A 23,726-nucleotide genomic window follows, 5' to 3' on the forward strand; every position below is an offset into this window, starting at 1 on the left:
CACGATAGGGTTGGCTTTGGCAATGGCCTCACAACCGGCAGCCTTGAAATCAAAGGAGCAGCTGTGTTTTTCGGCATATCGATGAAAGTAGCATCAGTAGTTCCGCCCTCCTTCAATACAATGTCACCGTCCAATATACGCATAGAAAGGATGGAAAATCTCTGTGTAATTTCTTAGATATCCGGAATCAGCAATGGCGTGAATTTCAAGGAATTCCAGTACTGGGACAGTTTGGAAATTTTGATTTGAGAGCACCCCAGTGAAAATAAAATTTTGCTGGACAGAAGCCTTTACCCGCTAGAACGAGATACGAAAGTGGGTAATGGAGCCATTGCAGGTGAAGGATTTTATCAAACTCTGAGACCCACAGCTCATGGTATTTCAGTGATAGAATACTTAAAAAATCTGATACAGTAGCTTGCAAAGAGTCATAACGTCTTTCTGAAGCCGAGAAAGCTGAGAAACCGACTATTCATCACAAAGAATAATACAGTGACTCGAATAATTATGGGTTTAGAATAGCAAAGTTTTGATAGGTCAAGAGAAACAGAGAGCGCGGGAGCAGCGATGGTTAATGCAGAGCCTTCAATTCAGCGCAGAGAAGTAATGCAGCCAGAAGATTCAGCACAGAATATGTGGCAGGAAAATAGGAGTTACAGAGAATATAAAACGTCTATGACACTCACACAGTGTTTGCAGCAGGTCGAACAGTCGCAGCATGTCAGTGGCCAGAACGACAGAGGCAGAAAGCGTTTCCAGAATCCACTGGAGCCAGGGAGTAGGCGCAGATTTCAGAGCGTTAAAGTAGGCGTAGCTTGAGGAAACGGCTTGGACAGCAAATGATTTCATGCAGGGGCAGTTATGGAAGATGACAGCTGCTGCACAGTTATGCCGTTGGGTAGCTCAGGAGAGAGAACAACCAGATTTTCAGGTACAGGAGCATAATGGCAGACAATGCATAGGTCTGTATAAAGGAATATGGCAGAAATACACTGCACAGAAAGGCCATAAACAAATGGCTCAAATTAATTTGCAGGGCAGGAATAGGCCTGCTCTGATACCATGTTAAACACACATGGACAACAAAGAATAGGAAAGATAAATCAGTGAGTTTATATTTTTTATTAACATCAGATATACATTTATAGTACAACATATGACTCTTGGGTTTCAGATCCCAAGGTCTCTTGGACTGCTTAGTCTTTTCGGCTTCCACACTAACCCATTTAGGATTAGGTGTCCAACAAAATCAATAATATCTCCCTTGGGCACAACTCCAAATAGGTCAAAAGGTTCATGCCTTTATACTTTGTGCCCTGTCATAAGGGCCAGTAACTTAAAACAATTGTGGAAAATTGAATTGTTCATTGTTTTAAAAAATAACATTTCTTAGAACACTATGAGATAGTGGAATAGATTCTCCTCCCATAATGGAACATTCACATTTGTGCCATATAAGCTCTCTATTCTACCTTCACTCAAATGTTCAAGACTCAGCTAAGCTTACCAATGATCTAAGTAAAATTGTTTGGGATTTCTCCAATTACATAAGTGACCTCATTATTCTAAAATGTGAATTTCTTTTGATGGAATATATGAACTTTAAAATAGACTATCACATATGCTTCGTATTGTACAATCATAATTTTCATAGGTAAATTACATTCAGAGTTTGGGAACAGACTAGTGTTTTGTATAAGCATAAACAAAAAGATATTGCTATTTTGCATTTGAAGGTTGATCGATACAAAGTAGCAAGAATTAGAGATGACATGTACAAAGGAAGAAGGTACAAAATACTATCATTGCGTTTTTTTTCTTATTTTCCAATTGCATATGATCATATACATAACATATTGTTCATCTCAAAGAAACATAAAATGAAAACGATGAAATAAATAATAGATGTTGATAGTTATGAATTGAAATTATAAATCGTTGAACCTAACAACATTGGTCATGTATTAAAAAGAAATGGTATCTTAAAAAAAATTCATTTTCATATACTGCGGGGCATTGTTTTTTAATGCATTTCAATTCCTCCTAAATTTTGTCTATAGTTCAAATGTGCTTCGAAATCGGTTAATAGAACATTTTCTATTTTGTTTAAACAATAGAAATTTTGAAGCAATAGTCATATCAATATGAACTAGCATTTGATTATTTGTATGAGTTACACAGAATTAATGATATTGATACATATATTTATAGGATGTGTTGTTTCACATCTATAAATATAGAGGAGTCTAAAAATATGTTGTGGTGAGATACATTTTCATATTGTTGATGGTGCTAGAAATCCGTCAACCAAGGGGTCTCGCTAATGTGAAGTCCCAATTATACCTCAAAATGTTTGGATTAGGAGACCGATCTAGAATAATGGCTTGGTTGCCATGTATTCTTATAGATTTTGCTTGTCTCTAACTATCAACAAAAGATAGGAACATGTGATGCCTTCAAAAAACAAGGGGGCTCTTCCTACTAAGTGTTCAATCATATTTGTGTCAAAATTATTTCACTGCGAAGGGGAGGAAAAGTGAGCCTTTAAGAGAGAGGTAGTAGTAACACCCTAGTAGAGACACACACGAACAAGAAGGTTCCATACAACATCAAGCAGAATATTCCATAGAGATGCAATGGTGATTGAAACCAATATAACGAGGAAGATTTGTCTAATATCCAACGAAATAGTCCACGAGGATACGACAATGATAATAGTAATTGCAATACATTCTCAATATGATAAGTACCAAAATAACCAAAATATAAGTATGGGGGTTTACGCAGTGCATTATATTAGATATCATTTTGGGATTCAACTGCGTTAAGTAAGTCATTCACGTATGACCATTTTCATGAGAGGTAGTCGTAACTGACTAATTTCTCATGGTTTTTGAATAGTTCACTTAGCACTCATTGCATCGGGTGATGCTCACAGGGGTGAAGAAGTGAGATTGAAACTAGTGAAATGAATCACATAGCATCAATCATCACTTCCGGGGCTTGCACCCGGTAACCAGGACTTCCCAGGAGGTCACCCATCCTAGATCTCCTCTAGCTCAAGCGCGCTTAACTGTGGAGTTTTCCCCACAATCAAGCCCACTTAGCTTGCTACCCCATTTGCAAAACCTTAGCAAGTATTGTGCCTCATGAACCATTCAAGTAGAGATCCCTTCAATTCAAAAAGAGTGAAGGGATCTCTACTTGAATGGTTCATGAGGCACAATACTTGCTAAGGTTTTGCAAATGGGGTAGCAAGCTAAGTGGGCTTGATTGTGGGGAAAACTCCACAGTTAAGCGCGCTTGAGCCCGAGGAGATCTGGGATGGGTGACCTCCTGGGAAGTCCTGGTTACCGGGTGCAAGCCCCGGAAGTGATGATTGATTCTATGTGATTCATTTCACTAGTTTCAATCTCACTTCTTCACCCCTGTGAGCATCACCCGATGCAATGAGTGCTAAGTGAACTATTCAAAAACCATGTGAAATTAGTTAGTTACGACTACCTCTCATGAAAATGGTCATACGTGAATGACTTACTTAACGCAGTTGAATCCCAAAATGATATCTAATATAACCAAAATACTTGAACTACTTTAGCATAGATGAAAAAATATGAATCAAAAACGTTCACATAATAGTCTTACAAATATCCATAATCCATGCATGAAGAAAGTTCTAGCCCATATGGCTTCTTATATTAAGTAAAATTTCCAAGACATGTATAAAATGAACATCGTTGGCACCAATAGTGGAGCATTGAAGCCACTCCTTGCTCCTAAAAAGAACTAGCTTATCTCTCTGATGCCTTGCGGGACGATCCAAGTTGAAAATTTCCTTGCTCATACAATGAGGGTGTATATATAACCAAAGGGTAATGCTTCAGCGTCCTTGTGACTCTTTGACTATTGTCATGACTATTTGACTTCCTATGACTTTTCAACTTACATGACTCTTCATATTCCATGTGTGTCCTTTGGACTTCCACTTTACAATACATTTTGAATAGGTAGTTACATAATCCACAATAATGAAGTGGCATATGATGACTTATGACAAGACATGGAATGGCATTGATGACATGGACTTCATGATGATGTGACAGTGCAAAGCTATCCTTCTTACTACTTCTTTCTTTGTGTCTTCTTGAACAGATGGTACATGTTATTCTTCCTCATCCTCCTTATGACTTGAAGATGAGGAGTTTTCCATGTGATCTTGATCTTCATCTTCTGTTTTCGATGTTCCTTCGTCTTCTCGCCTACTAATCATTTGAGCTATTTAGTTCCATATGTGTCTTATAGCATGTTATCTTTCTCCATATTTTTCTTCATCTTCTTTCCAAAGCATTATCGAGTTCCTGTATCTGCAATTCACTCATGAAAAGGTGACATCAGTCTGATAAATTTCTAGTCTAAGATGGTGCACATTGATCCACTGACTGAGCCAGAACCGAGTGACAGGATGGGAAAGAGGCTTAGTAGCTACATAATTGTGTAGATCAGGTAGTCACGGGTGAAGCTTGAGCCTTGAGATAGTGTAATGAATAGTTCACGCAAGGTTGAGGAAGAAAATTGTGCAGTCTGTGAGCTCAGGATGACAGGCTAAGGGGATAGGCATTGGATCAAACTATTGTGTAGTTTTGGAAGACAAATGAGCCTAGGTGACTATGCAATTGGATAGTTCAAGAGCTTGGGGCTGAGGCTTGAGCCTTAAGACTAAGTGAACACACTACATAATTCAGAGAGACAAGGGAGGTTAGGCCACTACACAATTACGCAGATCAAGACCTCAAGGAATGAGCTTGAGGCTAGTTATTACGAAGTGCACAGTTGAGGCGAGGCTGGGAGGATGAATTGCGTAATTTTGGAGGCAAGGTTGGGCTTGAGAACTAAATTTTCAAAATGCACAATTCTAGGCTTGAGAATTGAAGTTGTGAAATGAAGATTTCTAGGCTTGAGAATTGAGGTTGTGAAATGCGTAGTTATTGGCTTAAGCACTGAAGTTGCGAAATGCACAGTTTTGGAGGGTTGGATGTGGCTAGGTTGCCAGGAATTTTTTGAAATTTGGTTGTGTCGGACCAAAGAGAATGTTGTGAATAGTGATATGACTTCAATGTGATAAAACACTTGAGACACTTTGAAAAAATAACTACATAGATCATTAGTAATAGGTTAACAACATATTTCCCTCAATGCGACAACTTTGTGACAATTTAACGACAAGTGCGACACTAAAGATACACTTTGTGACAACCGTGACATAACTTATGTGACAATTCTTAAAACTTTGGGAATCGGTGTGATTAATGTTTACATGGTTAAAAAGAATCATTCAAACATAGATAACCCCTTGAAACAACTAGAATGAGCATGCATACATTGTGCGACATATAACACGTGAAAATACACCAATTGCTAAAGTGCAAATGACTCTTGTGATATGTGAACGACAATGAAAGTAAAACATGCCAGAGAAAAGATAACATGAAAACAACACTAGTTAGAGTGAAGGCAAGCGAAATGAACAACCGAAAACATGAAAATGATACTCACGAGAACAAAGGTGCATGAAGGAGACAATTTGCAAAAATCACTGAAATGGAATAACTAACGTAGAAATAATGTGAGAAATTGTCATTGTCAGTGCACACTAACTGTTGACATGGATTTGAAATTTCACTGGCACAGTCTTGACGGAACCTGTTATGCTTGTCCAAGCTTGCATAAAAGGATGTGCTCATGAACTTGTTGTAGACTGAGCATGTGTGAGAAAGTGACTTTGACACTTCCAATCCAAGAAGGGAGCTCAAAACCATTAGCCAAACAAGAATTGACTATGGAAAAACTAATCACAATATCCATAGTAGGCTCCAAAATTCGAGTGTATGCATAAGTTTGGAGGGTGTTTGTCACAACGAAAAACACTTGACAACACATTGGTAGAACTTTAGCTTCTTTGCCTTGGTCAACTCTTTCATGAAGGGTCTAGTTCCTAAGGGAGTATTGATTCATCATTGATATTATCGTGGCTTCCCCACTTATTCCATGCATAAACATAGACCCCTTCAATCCTTTACTCGGTTAAACACAAAAAGAGATCAACGATCACACAATGTTTCAAATCAGTATAGGGTAATGAAGTTCACGAGCTTTAGATTTTAAGAGTATAGTTTTTCATCTTTGGTGTTGCCACAGGAAAAAAAAAATTTCTCTGTTGCTAGTGAGCCTGGACATTACCTTGGTGAAGTTGCATGCTTCACCTCTCTCCACAGGAAACCTTTATCTTATTTTGCCTTTATTTATTTAAAGAGGATTGTGCATCGACACTTATTTCTTTATTGGTGGAATAGGTATCCCGAATTATTGAGAGAAGAAGAGGTCCCTTCAGAAAATCATATATAAGACCTCTGATATTGGTTTTCTCATTTAGATTTTCCCCTTGTATTTCTCTACTTGATTTGATTAGCTTGAAAACATTGAAACATAAATCCCAAGTGTAGGCATGATGTTTCTAGAATAGACATGGAGGTCATGCTTCGACACAATGCTTTCTTAATGCAAGGATCTTATTTTCCATCGGAACATCATCAACCAAAAGATTCAACACAAATGAGTAAAAAGGATAGGGAAATAGCCAAATGTTTTAGTGTTACAAAGTCCTTTTCTATTTTTCCACATTCCCTTTTGAGCTAGAATAGAATATTCATGCAAGATCTTATTAATGGAACAAAATGGAAAGACATAACACAACAAGAAAGCAAAACCAAAGGAGAAGAAAAAGAATCTAAACCAAAGCATAATGCAAGGTAGAAGTAAAAAAATACAAGAGAGACTAAAGAGAATAACCACAGCGTGAATGTAAGAGAGGGAAAACTAGAATGCATCTAGTCCTACTCCTAACCTAATAGCTAGAAGGTTGGGGTCACATATAATGAAATTTCTAGTGAAGCCATCGTAGCTATTCCCGACCTGCATCAATGAAGATACGAAAAATTAAAACAGATATAAAGTAATGTGCAACAGAAAAGATGAAAACCTGAATAATTTTCGCAAAAAAATGAAAGTCTTTCATGTGGGTAGAAAGATGTGTCAAAACCACTACTTTCATCTAATTCACATTCTTACCTCTCTAACGAAAAGCATAATCAGGGAAACCTCAAAATTTTCTCCTGAATGTGTCTCCATCTGCACTAAACTTCTTAGCAACCGTAAGAAAAGATTGCAACTTGTTATTTATCACGGAGCTTTCCAGGTAAGACTGTCCCAACCATTCACTGATTGGATCATACAATTCGTGACAATCCTCTTGAAAATCTCGAGCTCTTTCAAAAGATGAATTTTCAATTAGAGGCATGGGATTATGATGAGAAACTTGCGAGGGAAAATTGATATGATCATATTCAACAGTGATTTTAAGACAGTGAGGACCTGACATAACCATCATCCAAGGCTGAAGTGCATCAACCGCTCTACAAAAATCCGAATAGTGAGATGTTGAACGATGAAGATCGTAGGATGTAAAAAAAATGTCATTGGATGTGCTGATTGGAAATTTTTAAGTTGAATGATAGTCATCAGAGACAAAATAATGATCAGATGGGTTGATTAAAGCATTAAATTCCCAGTTTGTAGTCAATAAAGATAAATCAATTTGGATAGTTGTGGAAAATCTCTACATAGTAGAATCATCTTCCTCGCATGACGAGTGTAACAATATATTTTCTTATTATTGGGTACATATTGCACTAGCATTGTAATCATTGAAAGAGATAAAAGGGAATTCTAGTATAACAAACACATGAAACCAGTTAGAGTAAAACAATTGAGGAAGAATTTGATGGATTAAATTATCCATGCATTTAGCGACGCTCAAAAGGATTTCAGGTGCAATGAAGAAAAGGACTAGCATCAGAATATTCACAAGAAGGATTAGGAGCTGATTTTTTTCAGAAGAGTGTCATAGGTATGACTCCTTATGCCAGAGATAATATTTACAATAATAAAATTCATAATTTGATGATTCTATGAGGGATACACATTACAAACTCAAGTTTGATATAGGATACTTTCATGAACAAAAATCATCTTGGAACCAATCAGGAATCAGATCTTGAAAGTTTGAGAGATCATATCTGCAATGCCAAATATATTTCAAGAAAGAATTTAGATCGAGTGAAACCATGGGGAAAGAATATTTTTGTGAGGAAAAATAGAGCTATCATAGTTCAAGGGTCTTACCAGAGCTGCAAGATCCTGACATAACCATATGAAACGAAATTTGAAGTGCCTCGACTCCCTAGAAAGTCCTAGAACTTTAAACAATTGTAAAAGAGCATCCTAAAGATTGAACCAGATCGTGCAAAGTGTGAGGATAATTTATTTCTCTGATATTGATGATATCACTATTAACCAGGTTGCAGCCATCTCTTTCACTGAGTTGATAAGATTTTTCAACTTCAACAACCAGATTACTCAAGTTAAAATATTCATATGATTGAAAATCTCAAAATGTATGAAATGGGAAAATGTCATGAGAAATCTAGTTTGGAGAGTTGTCTCCATGCAAGAGAAGAGATGATCAGGGATGGAAAGAGTACTCAATGATTTGGTTGTGTTCATTTTCATCATGCTTTTTCTCACCACCTTGTATCAATTGAGAAGTTAACTCAACGAATGAAGAACTTGAAGAGCATGAAGTATCTCCATGGTAGGTAGACGTATCATAAAGGGTAGACCACAAGGGATTGTTAGATGAAGAGGAAGTTTCGATACAGAAATTTTCTTTGGCTGGATCAGATTCCATATCTAATTTGGTCAGATCAACATTTTTTGTAGGATCCAAAAAATCAAATAATGTACATGGGAATTCATGATCGCATACATGAATAGAGTCATCATCATCAGAATGATTGTTTCCCAAGGCTACAAATTGATCGAAGGAGTTGACTGCATTTTATTCACTACCGACATTAGCAGATTGATAATCATCCAAGAATGGAAGTGTGTCATCTTGACATGGAGGATCTTGAAAAAAATAAGAAAGATTGAAAGCATCTTCACCTTCCTACTCCTTTGCCTATGTAAATTGAATCCCTTGTACCTCATGGAAATTTGAACCAACAATGCAAAAATCAAAAGAGTGTGAAAGACTAGTTGGTGGAGCAGATTGATCGGCAGATCAAAATACAAAGAGCCATGGCATGTAGATGATAGAGGATCACTGAAATTTAGATCACATTAGAGGTTAGAGTTATGAATGATAACATCATGTTGTAGAATGGGGAAGTTACTCTTGCCCATGGGCTTCATATGCCATTCTAGGATTTCCTCCATTGAATCTGTTATGTAACCAGCTCAAGAAAAGATAGAAAAGATAGATCAACGCCTTAGAATTCAGCCTCTTCGAGGGGGCAACCTCCTTTACATTACATAAATGAACAATTCTTGGATGATACAAATGACAAAACCTCCTTTCTATATATAGGAGTCTATGGAGTCACAATATAATCCAGCCGACCTAACAATAATAATATAAAGCCACAAAAATAACAATAGAGGGATTCTATGGGCACATTAATAACAATATGGGGGTAATGGGGGCACAACAATATAAATAAGGGGTATAACTACAATAGTAATGGGGTAATCACTAGTATTATAGGGACCCAACATGCCCCTCTCCTTCAAAAAAGTGTTGTCCTCAACGCTTGAGTAGTTCTGGATACTTCTGCATAAAATTCTCATCCTCCCATGTGGAATCTTCAGCGGATAAGTTCTTCCACTTGATAAGATACTCTGAAATTGATCGATTTCGTAGCTGTCGAGTTCTTGTTTCTGTGACTGCTTCCGGTTCCAATATAATTTTTCCTTCCTCGTCAAGTTCTGGCAATATTGTTTGAATTGGGAGCTTGTCGCCTATAACCTTCTTTAAACATGAAACATGGAAAACTGGGTGCAATCGAGAAGCTGCAGGAAGCTCCAATTTGTATGCCATAGTACCAATCTTTTGCAACACCTTGTACGGACCATAATACTTTGGTGATAATTTATTATCCTTCTTAGCTTGCTTGAGGGACATTTGCTTATATGGTTGTAGCCGTAGGAATACCCAATCACCTACATCAAAACTTCTTTCACTGCGATGTTGATCTGCCTGTTGTTTCATTCTATTCTGTGCCAACACGAGGTTATCCTTTAAGAGTTGGAGGACTTGTTGTTGATGTTCGATGTGATGTTCCACTGCCTGAACCTTAGAATTTTCTCTTAAATATGATGTGATGGATGGTGGTTGATACCCATAAAGTGCCATAAATGGGGTCATTTTTGTTGCTGTATGGAAGGAAGTGTTATACCACCATTCAGCCAGAGGCAACCATTTGACCCATTGTGTCTGTTTATCAGATACAAAGCAACGAAGATATCCTTCCAAACATTTGTTTACTATCTCAGTTTTCCCATCAGATTGAGGATGATAAGATGAGCTATGAGCTAACTGAGTACCAAGACAAGAAAATAATTCTGTCCAAAAATTTCCAGTGAAAATGGGATCTCTGTCACTTACAATAATCTTTGGGTTTCCATGTAGCTTTTGAATTGTTTCCATAAATGCAGTAGAAACTGTACTGGCTTTAAATGGATGTGATAATGCACAAAAGTGTGCATACTTGGTAAGTCTGTCAACTACCACCATGATGACACTCTTTCCCTCAGACTTGGGTAAACCTGTGATAAAATCCATTGAAACCTCCTCCCAACGTTGGCTTGGAATGGATAAAGGTTGTAATAGACCCGGTGTCTTAATTGTTTCAACTTTATTTTGTTGGCAAACCAAACATTCCGCCACAAACTTTTGAATATCTGATTTAAGGCCATCCAAAAAAAATTCCTTCTTAACCCTGTGGTAAGTTTTTAAAAATCCTGAGTGCCCTCCTAAGGGAGAAGTGTGCAATTCCATAAGAATCTTTTGTTTTAGCTGGGAATTCTTACAGAGGTATAAGCGATCTTTGTACCATAACGAATCATTTTTCCAGCTAAATGTATCAGACGTACTGGAATCTTGTTGTAGCTTTCGAATAAGTGCCCACACTTCTTCGTCATTCTTCCATTCCTCCCTTGCTTCATTTATCCAATCTGGTTGGATAATAGAAATGGCGCACAACAATGCTTCCACATCCTCATCCTTTCTTGAGAGTGCATCTGCCACCACATTTTGCTTCCCTTTTTTGTAGATGATTTCAAAGTCATAACCCAACATCTTTGTGACCCACTTTTGTTGCTCTTCAGAGGATAATCTTTGTTCTAAAAAGTATTTAAGGCTATCATGATCCGTTTTTACCTTGAAGTGTCTTCCCATTAGGTAGGGTCGCCATTTCTTAAGTGCATGGAGTATTGCCAACATTTCCTTCTCATAAATAGCTTTGCTTAAAAACTTTCCCTTGATTGGACGACTTTCAAAAGCAATGGGTCTTTCATCTTGCATTAGAACAGCACCAATTCCATTTCCTGAAGCATCACATTCCACAATAAAGGTTTTTGTGAAGTCCGGTGTAGCTAAGACCGGTGCTTGGCACATTGCCTCTTTAAGATGTTCAAAGGCCTTTGTTGCTTCCGGAGTCCATGAAAATGCATCTTTCTTCAATAATGTTGTTAGAGGTGCTGCTATTCTCCCATAATTCTTAACAAACTTGCGATAATACCCTGTCAACCCAAGAAATCCTCGCAGATGCTTTATGGATGTGGGGATTTTCCATTCCTTAATGGCTTTAATTTTGCTAGGGTCTACCTTAACTCCTTCATGAGATACAATATGACCCAAATATTCCACCTCCTGGACTCCAAAGAAACATTTGGATCTTTTTGCATATAATTGTTTCTCCTCCAATAGTTGTAGCACCCTGTCAACATGTTCAACATGATCCTTCCAAGACTTGCTGTAGATTAGTATATCATCAAAAAATACTAACACAAATTTTCTAAGGAATGGTTTGAAAATTGAATTCATCAAACCTTGAAATGTTGAAGGTGCATTGGTAAGGCCAAAAGGCATGACCAAAAATTCATAATGACCCTCATGAGTTCTAAATGTCGTTTTCGGAATGTCTTCAATCTTCATTCTGATTTGATGATATCCTGAACGAAGATCCAACTTGGTGAAGTAAATTGATCCATGCAATTCATCCAGTAATTCATCAATGACAGGAATGGGGAACTTATCTTTAATAGTGAGCTTGTTGAGCTCCCTATAATCTGGACACATGCGCCATGATCCATCCTTCTTGTGCACCAATACTACTGGAGCAGAGAAAGAACTTTGACTCGGTTGAATTATACCAGCCTCTAGCATTTCTGCAACCATACGTTCAATTTCACTTTTTTGGACATAGGGATATCTGTACGGCCTGATGTTTGGAGGAACACTTCCTGGAATCAGATGAATAGCATGATCATGATCACGCATAGGTGGGAGACCTTTGGGAGTCTCAAATACCTTGGAATGATTGTCCAGGACTTTTTGGAGATCTGGAGAAATAGATGATTCCAATGTGGAAACATCTAGCGAACATAATTGTGCAATTACACCTCTTTGCTCCTTTTTTAGAAGCTTTGTCATACCATTAGAGCTGATTATCTTTCCTGGTTTCCCTGCAATACCCCTTAATTCAACTTCCTTTCCTTCCACAGAAAATTTGATGAAAAGTTCTTGAAAATTAAAAGCTATTGTACCCAAGGATTGTAGCCATTGGACTCCTAGTACAACATCAGCACCTCCCATTGGAATGGAAAGCATTGGGCTAGTCAATACATATTCTCCCATGGATAGCTTGATATTATGGCACTTTCCAGAGCAATTTATTGTTCCTCCATTTGCAATCATCACTTGACACTCTGGTGCTGGATATAGGAAGAAATTCAATTCTTCTTGATTTATCCTTCTATCTTGATGGTTTGAGGAGTGGTAATTCCCGCCAATGCATTACAAGATATGGTCGGATTTATTTTTTCTTCATCTAGGCTTTGTTCCTGGAGTATATCCTCTTCTTTTGACCTTTCTTGCTCCTTTTCTTCTTCCTCTTCACAATCTATGTAGAATAATTTCTTCTCAGCACACTTATGACCTTTAGTGTATTTGCTATCACAACTGTAACAAAGCCCTTTTGCTCTTTTTTCTTCCAATTGTTGTGGTGTCAACCTTATAGGTTGTGGAAGACTAGGGGCAACAACACTTCCGTCTTTATAGTTGTGAGTGGTATGCTTCCTGGTTGCCATAATTTTGCTTTCCATTTTTCTTGCTAACCTGAATGCCTTCTCTAATGAATCAGGTTCCCAAAGGCAAACATCATGTTGGATATTATCCTTTAAAGACCCTATGAACACATCAATCCTATGCTCCTCTGGAATATCTTTTACCCTTATGTTCAATTTTTGGAACTCCTCAATGTGCTCCATTATTGAACCCTTTTGTTTGAGACTTATCAATTGGCTAAAAAAAGTGTTGCTTTTTGTATCCTCATAATGTGCTATCAATTCTTCCGTAAAAATTGCCCAAGTGATAAATTGTTTACGAGAGCAAAGCCATTGATACCATACAAACTGATTTGGTTCCAAATATAAAGTTGCCATACGTACCTTTTGTGTGTTTTGCACATTATTGAGATCGAAGAATTGCTCCATCTGTAATATCCATGTGGCGGGATCCTTGCCATCAAACTTCCTCATATCGATTTTTGGAATATGGTGGGTCTTTGATCCAACATTAGCATCTATGGAATCATGATTAACATTTCTTTTGTTCACATCATGAGTTTCCTTTACAACCTTTTCACCATTAGTAAGTATTTCTTGTAGAAAATTTGTCAAATCTGTCTTCAAATCTGCCATGTCTGTCTTCAAATCTGTCCTCAAATCTGTCTTCAGATCATCCATCTTAGCTTCCATGCCCTTTATCTTAGATTCCACGCCATTTATCTTAGCATCTGTTAGCTTTTGTGAGCGTGACATTTGTTGCACTTGTTCTTGTAATTTTGATATATCATGTAGCATTTCTTCCTCTTCTTCATGAGTCATGCTAGAGCTTTCAGGTTCCTTACTAGGTGTTTGCATTTTCTTTCCTTGGGGCATCAGTTACCGATAATAATGCTTTACTATGCCCTTTGAATTCCTTCAAACCAAGCTTATGCAAAAATAAAAAATAAAAACTACACACCTTTTTTACTTTGTAGAAGCCTGATATTGAATCTGATGTATCTCTGTAATTTCAAATCATCCAGTTCTGAAATTGTGACCTGTAGTAGCCTTCTATGTCCTCTTTCCAATGCCACTAGTCTGAACCAAATTGGATTCTCCAAGAAAGAGTTATGCACAATCTCCCGCAGTGACCTGATTATAGACTAGTTCAGTAGAGCGAACTTGTATGAAGTGCCACGTGTCACTGTTTCAACCTTTGACTTTGAAAAATATATAAAAGAAAACTAAAGTCCGTCCTCTTTCTGTACCTTCTTACAAAATTTCAATTCGATGCCCAGAAAGAAAGTTATGACAATTTTCCTGAGATCATATCTCCAAAAATATCGCGCGAAAAGCTCTTAAATTCAGACCCAAGGTTCAGCGCGATTTCTTCTCAAATGGGTTTTTTTTGCGACTTCTGAAACGTCACAGAAAAAAAGTTATAGCGAAAATTCCACGATGACCTGTTTGGAGCAGCGAAACCCTAGAATCCAAAGCTCTGATACCAAATGTTATGAAACCAGCTCAAGAAAAAATAGAAAAGATAGATCAACGCCTTAGAATTCAGCCTCTTCGAGGGGGCAACCTCCTTTACATTACATAAATGAACAATTCTTGGATGATACAAATGACAAAACCTCCTTTCTATATATAGGAGTCTATGGAGTCACAATATAATCTAGCCGACCTAACAATAATAATATAAAGCCACAAAAATAACAATAGAGGGATTCTATGGGCACATTAATAACAATATGGGGGTAATGGGGCACAACAATATAAATGAGGGGTATAACTACAATAGTAATGGGGTAATCACTATTATTATAGGGACCCAACAGTATCTGAGTCAGGAGAAATGGAAGAAGAATGATAAGATGGATTAGGAATTTGATTTGTGGATTTTTCAACTTTATTACTGTCACACAAAGGCACCTTGATCAGAACTGGAAAAGGAGGAGGAAAAGGAACAAAAGGAGCAGTAAATGACTCCTCCGAAATTAGAGGTGTCTCATGATTCACAAGAGTTGTGGATGTAGGAAAATCATGGGGTTCAGGTTCATCGTGTAAACAATACGAACCAAGCGCTCAAACTCTTGTTTCAAGAAATCCTCATTCATGTCCTTTTCCAAATCGATTAGAAAAATCCTCAACTAATTCATTAGGCTTCATTCTTAAGAGATTGATTCTTTTACAAACATCTCGATAATTATTCCTATCAAATGCTTGATGAAGCTCCTTGAGGAAATGATGAAGGGAATGAATGGATGCAGGTGGCAGGGTATGGCACCATCGATTAACATGATCTTCAAGGGAGAGGAAGAAAAACACACAAGTAAACTCTTCATCATTATTTTCGTAAGATTCACAAAATTTGAAAAAACCATAAATGTGCTCGATTATGGATGTTTTATCCTCACCATAAAAATTTAACTGGGACAAGTGATAAAGAGGCTCATCATGGATTAAAAATTAATAAATGGAAAAATCATAGAAACAACCAGGGAGTAAGATTTGAGGATGAGCCATTTTAGATAAGAGGTTCAAACTAGATTCAATGGGCTCAACTTGTCATTTGGAGCTCCTTCTAGTGCCACTATTGATGGTTTTGGAAATCCATTAACCCAGGGCTCTCTCCGATGTAAAGTACCAATTAGACCTCACACCATTTGGAATAGAAGCCCCATATAGAATATCAGGCTAGTTGCCATGTATTCTTATAGATTTTCCTTAGCTCTAACTCTCAGCAAAAGAGCGGAATGCGTGGTGCCTTCGAAAAACAAGGGGGGTGTTCCTAGTGAGTTTTCAATCGTATGTGTTTCAAAATTCTTTTACTCTGGAGGGGAGGAAACGTGATCCTATAAGAGAGGTAGTATTACCACCCTAGTAGAGACCAACATGAATAACAAGGGTTTGTACAACATCAAGAAGAATAGTCCACATAAATGTGACGGTCATTGAAACCAATATAAAGAGGAAGATTTGTCTAATATCTAGTGGAATAGTCCACAAGGATTTGACAACGCTAATAGAAATCACAACACATTCTCAATATGATAAGTACCAAAATAACCAAATTAGTTAAACTACTTTAGCACAGATGAAAGCAAACATGAATTACAAACATTCACAAAATAGTCTTGCAAATATCCATAATCTATGCATGAAGAACATGTTGCCCCATATGGCTTTTGATATTAAGTAAAAGTTCCAAGATGCATGTATACAATGAACACCACTACCTCCAATAGTGGAGCGTTGGAGCCACTCCTTGCTCCTCAAAACCACTATATTATCTCTTTGATTCCTTTTGGGAGGATCCAAGGTCAAAAGTCCTTTGCTCAGACAATGAGGGTGTATATATAACCAAGGGGTGATGCTTCACCCTCCTTGTGACTCTTTGACTACCCTAATGATTGTTTGACTTCCTATGAATTTTTTACTTACATGACTCTTCATATTCCATGTGTGTCCTTTGGACTTCCACTTTACAATATATCTCAAATAGGTAGTTACATAATCCACAATAATGATGTGGCATATGATGACTTGTGACAAGACATGGCATGAAACAAATGACATGGACTACATGATGATGTGACAATTCCAAGATGTCCTTACTACTTCTTTTTTTGTGTATTCTTGAACAAAGGGTACATGTTCTGTTTCCTCCTCCTCCTTATGACATGAAGACTAGGATTCTTCCATGTGATCTTCATCTTCATATTTTGTTAGAGTTTTATGTTCCTTCATCTTCTCACCTGTTGATAATCTTATCTCTTTATGTCCATATGTGTCTTCTAAAATGTTCTCCTTCTCCATCTCCTTCATCATCTCGCCATAACATGATAGAGTTCATGTATCGTCAATTCACTCATGACAAGATGACATCAGTCTGATAAAGCCCTAATCTAAGATCATGCACATTGATCCACTAACTAAGCCAGAACCGAGTGATAGGCTGGGAAAGAGACTCAGTAACTGCGCAAGTGTGCCACTTAGGTAGTCAGGGGTGAGGCTTGAGTCTTGAGACTTCACAATGCGTAGTTCAGGCAGGGTTGAGGAAGAAAACTGCACAGTCTATGAGATCAAGATGACAAGTTAATGGGATAGGGATTGTATCAGCCTATTAAGTAGTTCTAGAGGAAAGATGAGCCCAGGTGATTGCGAAATTTCACATTTCAAGAGCTTAACGATGAGGTTTGAGCCTTGAGACTGCACAATGCACAGGTTAAGCTAGAATAAGGGAGGAAAAAACACAGTTCTGGGAGCCAGGGAAGTAAGATGAGGGGATGGACATTGAGTGAACACACTACATAGTTTCAAGAGACAATGGAGGTTAGGCCACTATGAAATTATGTAGATTAGGATCTCAAGGGATGAGCTTGAGGCTAGAGATTGTGAAATTCATTGTTGAGGCCAGGCCAGGGGGATGAATTGTTCAATTCTGGGAGGCAAGGTCAAGATTGAGCGCTAAATTTGTGAAATGCATAGTTCTAGGCTTAAGAACTGAAGTTGTGAAATGTTGAGTTCTAGGCTTGAGCACTGAGGTTGCGAAATGTGCAGTTATGGGTTTAAGCATTAAAGTTACAAAATGAGCAGTTTTGAAGGGTTGGATGAGGCTAGGTTTCCAGGATATTTTTGAAATTTCGTTGTGTGGGACTCAAGAGAATGTTGTGAATAGTGATATGACTTGATTGTGATCACACACTTGATGCACTTTGTGACGACCGTGACGACACTTGTGCGATAGTGCTTAAAACATTGGAAATAATTGTGACTGATGTTTACATGGTTAGACAACCTCATTCACACAAAGATAACCCCTTGAAACCACCCAAACAAGCATCCATACATTGTGCAACAACTAACATGTGAAAAGACGCCAATTGCTAAAGTGTGAATGACTCTTGCAAGTTCTGAATGACAGTGAAAGTAACACATGCCAGAGAAAATATAACATGAAAATGACACTAATTAGAGTGAAGGGAAGTGAAAGTCAAAATCGAAAACATGAAAATGACACTCGCGAAAACAAAGGTGCACGAAGGTGAAAGTTTGCAAAAATCACCAAAATAGAAGAATAAACACAACTAGAATAAGTGTTGACATGGATTGGAAATCACACTAGCACAGTCTTGATAGAACATTCTATGATTGTTCAGGCTTGCATAAAAGGATGTGCTCATGAATATGTTGCAACTTGAGCATGTGTGAGCAAGTGACTTTGACACTTCTATCCAAGCAGGGAGCTCACAAGCATCAACTAGCCAAGAAGTGACTATGGAACGACTGATCTCAAGATCCACAGTATGCTCCAAAATTTGAGTATATGAAAAATTTTGGAGGGTCTTTGTCGTAGCGATTACACATATGTTGGTTAGCTAAATGGATAAATATATCAATTTGGTTTTGGTCCATATTGCATCTTGTTCCATTACACAAATCCTTTTAGTGGTCATTATAAACCATGCTTTACTAGAAGTTTCCAATATGATATTCAAAACCATTGGATTCATATTGTACATAATATGCATTTAAATTAGTTAACAATAGAAAAAAACATCTAATTGCAGTGACAATATTTTCAATGTAATTTTCTATTTAGTAGCAACAAAATTCAATGCACAATCTTTCAATTCATTGTCCAATCTTTATGCAATACACTTATGCATAGAAATCAACAAGCATTACAATGTTTCAAAATTGATGTCATAAAGATACAATGAGTAAGAACTAGCAACAGTACCTCATAAATATGGCAATGAACATCCAACAATCGTCCTTTCTCACTAATAACTTTATCAATTATAGATTTGTTCTTTCGAGGTGTGATAGAGTGGTTAATGCCATGTCATTCAAAACACATACATTACACATCCATTATGAGCCAATGACATGAAAATAAAATAATAACAAGGTCATTATGCAATATGGTTTAGTGACAAAATATGCAGTTGCTAATGAGAAATTTGACATCCATTCTAGAGAGGTGTGCGCAGGACCAAAATAATAAATTGTAATAAAATTATCATAAATTGATAAAACAAATACGTGAATGAAACAAATGAAATAATATAATATATATTGAAAAAAAACAAGACACCGTTTCTTATGGTACATTCATAGAATCAAATAATCCAAAACACAAAAAATGATAACATATATTCTCACATACATTTCAATAACAACATTGAAATCGAGATAGTATCTAATCTACAAAAAATTGGTCGAACTAAGCGGCAAAGGCTTAGTTATCAAAAAATGAAGCAATTCATATGATACAAGAAACAAATTCAATGGAATATCTAATAATGTTCCTAAAACAGACAAGCATGCACATGAACAATCTATGCAATTCACATATAGAGAATTACCTTCCAACAAAAAGACAAAAATGGCATCTCTTGGACTCAAACAAATGCTTAACAATATCATAAACCATTAAAAAGGTATAAGGGGCACACATACCCATCTGTAATAAAAATTTACATAAATGTGAAAAGAATTTATAGAAGTATAGAAAGAACATACATTTTGAGAGTGACTAACCTGTTAGAAAAACCTACACTAGAAAGCTACGTTTCATAGCCCGAGGGCTATGAAAACACATTTCCCCTCGACTGGAGCTCTATCTTATCAACCAAACCATTATGAAGATTAACTTCAACATACATGCGGGCATAGGTGAAAATATCTTTTGAGATAACATGCCCCTATCGTTTTTAATAGGGACATGTCCACCTATTCGAAGAGGTTTGGTATAACCTTCGCTTCACTGAAAGACTAGAGCGTCTCCAAATTTTGGGTATCGTTTTTATAGACCTAATCTCTAAAGAAAGAGGACGAGGGCCAAAATCCCTTGAAATACAGGGTTTTTAGTTGCTCACCCTTTAAAGCGTGTAATGACCCTTTAAACCGTGTAATGAGGGAAACAAAAGAATCATTTTTAATGCCACACTTTAAGATTCTTGTACAAATTTATTTCCATGACAAAGTGGAGCTCTTGTGGCTAATTCAGATGTTAGAACTGATATTTGTATTACCGCGAGGCAAGCTATCGGACTATCTTGCCATAGACATAGAAAAGCTCTACTCCTTCAGGGGGACCGACCCCTCCTTCCTCTACTTTCGAATGAATCTCGTGGACCAAGACGAGAGCGCAACTGATCACTTAAACGAGGACGCTCATCTGCAGGACTACGACTTCGGCTGACACTTCGATTTCTTCTCCGGTTCCGATAGGCTACAGGGCTATAGCGCATGCTTCGACTCCTGCTCCTCCTGTACCTTGGAGGAGTCCGACCTCTTGGTGGGTTTCTGTAATGCCTTGGTGGAGAGCGCTCAGAGTAACTCCTATAACTTGAATATCTGTCCCTTTCAGAAATACTCCTTTCACTGACGCGATGAGACCTTGGGGGAGAGCGGTCTGGAGAAGGAGTACGATAACGACGAGCGTAAGAATAACGCTGGCTAAACCCACGACCTCTTCGCACACGTTTAGTTGTGCCCTCTGGGCTACGACTTATTGCTGTAATCTGACTTTCATTAGGAGGGGGAACTGTATTCTTATCAACAACAGGACTACGACTTTTCAGGGGACTTTGGGCTAGGTTTTGCTGTGAATGTCTACTCAAGCTCCTTCGTGGACTCGCGCTTAAAGGCCTACGAGTGATCACACTTGGGCTTCTGCTTAAATGCCCGCGAGCTATCACACTTGGGCTCCTACTCAATCTCATTCGAGGACTTCTACTCAATACCCTTCTGGGGCTTCTACTCAGGCTCCTGCTCAAGATCCTCCGAGGACTCTCACTCTGGCTCCTGCTCAAGCTCCTTTTTGGGCTTCTGCTCAAATTCTTCCGAGGGCTACTTGGCAAATAATTCTTAATGCCAATATTTGAACCACCAAACCTAGAACCACTAGGCGCATCACTCTGAGGAGATCGAGAATTTGGACTCCTGTCTGCCTTAACTTCAACAACATCCATCTCGTTGGTTTTTTCCTCATTCTCCTTCACTAATTCACCTTCTAACACAATATCTCTGACCACCATACCTTTTTCTTCCTCAATGCCTTGCTTGTCAGAATTTTGAGGCTTCTCAACTCCACGAGAGTATGGCTTCGATTTCACACTTCTCTTACCTACATCACTCTCACTATCACTTTCGGTATCATTCTCACTTGAATTCTCACTCTCAGTATCACTGCTACTGCTATAATCACTATCTGAGCTCCCCTTAGACTTTCGTCTTGATCTCTTCACTTTCCGACCATGTCTTTTCCCTCTCCGCTTATCCGTCCGTCGCTTTGTATGTCTATGCTTGCTTTTTCTACATGATTTCTTCTTTCTTCTCACCCTGTCATCTTTACTTGAAGTGATAGTATCATCTGACGAAGAGTACGAATCAGACTCACTGTCAGAGGTGTCTGAATCTGAATCGGTGTCCACTGAGGTGTCTGAATCAGAAGAATAATGGCGACGCCTCCTCTTTTTTCCGTCCTTGCGCACCCTCCCATGCTTTTTCCTTTTACGCGTTTTCCGACTATCATCATCACTTGACACTGCTTCTTTTGTGGCCTTCAGTTTCTCTCCTTTCTTTTTATCTTCATCAATAGAAACTATACCATTATCTTTGCGGGGAGAAACTTCACCACAATTGGAAATCTTAACTGGAACAACAGGTCTGTCTCGATCTGCAGTAGGTAACCGCTCAATTTTCTTCATAACATCCATTCCTTCCACAACTCTTCCAAAGACAACATGCTTGCCATCAAGATGAGGTGCAGCTGCAAAAGTAATAAAAAACTGAGAAGCATTGGTGTGCGGACCAGCATTGGCCATAGATAGAATACCGGGGCCATCATGACGTAACTGAAAATTTTCATCCGCAAATTTTCCACCATATATACTTTCTCCTCCAGTACCATCTTTCTTTGAAAAGTCGCCTCCTTGAGCCACAAATCCTTCAATTATTCGATGAAAAGTGGATCCTTTGTAATGCAGAGGCTTTTTGGTTGTTTTACCAATACCTTTCTCTCCTGTACAGAGTGCTCTAAAATTTTCTGCAGTTTTAGGCACAATATCTGCAAAAAGCTCCAATACAATGGGTCCTGCTGGCTCACCATCAACTAAAATATCCATAAAAACCCTGGGATTTCTTTTTGGTTTCATTTTTTCTGTCTTCATGGATGCTTTCGCAAGGACTGTCGAACTCCGGGAAGTTGAGAATAATATCAGAATCTGAAGAGAAACAGAAACATAGGGTTACAAGCAGTGTTCATGTATAAACCCTGGCCGTTACTCGTAACCGCATGGATCGTTTTTTCTTCGTTCGACATACGGTTTATCAAATATGTATATATGTCTAAAATATATAAATGTGGGACGTGCCTCATTAAAATAAATTTTGTTATTTTGAAATTTTGTTAGGTCGGCCAAAATAAATTAAAAAAAAAATTGTCTACTCATTAAAAAAAATTACGATCTAAAAATAAGATCTTTTCTCCAGTCATGTTAAATCCTTATTTAAAATGGATCTATAATGACAAGTATAAGATCGATCTATGATGGTAAGTACAAATATAGTGGTTTAACCCTGGGGAACTAACATAAAAACCCACTGAGAATATTTGAGAAAATTTGTAAAACGAAAAAGAAGTACCGTGTTTGTGATACGTATGGGTATAGTATGGCCAATAGGTAGAACATGCTTGATATGGGGTTGGATGACTTATGATATGTTTTTTTATTTGGATGATGCACATTATTGGATGGTGCTCGCAATATGCACATATGTACTAGTTTTTATTAATACAATACCAACACACTGAACAAAAACAAGTGTGGGCGTAGTGGTTGGCGATGCGGATGCGGATTGATTGCGAAAAAATGATTTTGAGGTTGTATTTATTCTCTTGTCTCAAATGTACAGAAGAGAATTTCAACCTACACTAACCATATAAATTAATTAATTAATTAAAATGTACACATATATATAAATCTTTGTGGATAATAAATCTTAGAGTTAAACATGATTTCTTCTTCACAATATGCCTCTAAATGTCCTTAGATAAAATAGGTGCATTTAGAGTTAAACATGATTTCTTCATCACAATATGCCTCTAAATGTCCTTAGATAAAATAGGTGCATTTAAACTTTAATGGGTAAGTTACCCTTCTTCTTGTTGTGAATGGCATACGAATGTTTTTAAAAGGATTTGGTTCTTATTCTTCGGTTCAGGTTAGCTAGCATAATCCAAGGTGACCCCACCCCACGTGTTTGCTCTACGATATACCACCAGGGCATCGTACTCAACTTTTAAATGGCTTGATACTGTTTGATTACAATATACTTGACTGTCTGTCTCGTAGTTATCCTCCTCTGAGCTTTAATCGTATTAGTAATGTATGTCACCCATTCCAAACCTCGATCTGGCGGATCTGGAACCATCTGGCTTGTTCTACACATGTGATCCCATACCCTAGATCCCACGACTTGGA

General features: G+C 37.7%; 1 pseudogene; it reads right to left on the reverse strand.

The window, feature by feature from the left end:
* Positions 1-845: 845 nt before the first annotated feature.
* Positions 846-22,423, reverse strand: LOC149237098 (uncharacterized; annotated as a pseudogene).
* Positions 22,424-23,726: the final 1,303 nt, after the last annotated feature.

The sequence above is a fragment of the Pinus tabuliformis genome, chromosome 8, assembly GCF_031772625.1.
Source record: "Pinus tabuliformis cultivar Carrire ecotype Pingquan chromosome 8, CPIR1, whole genome shotgun sequence".
In the NCBI taxonomy this organism is placed as follows: Eukaryota; Viridiplantae; Streptophyta; class Pinopsida; order Pinales; family Pinaceae; genus Pinus; species Pinus tabuliformis.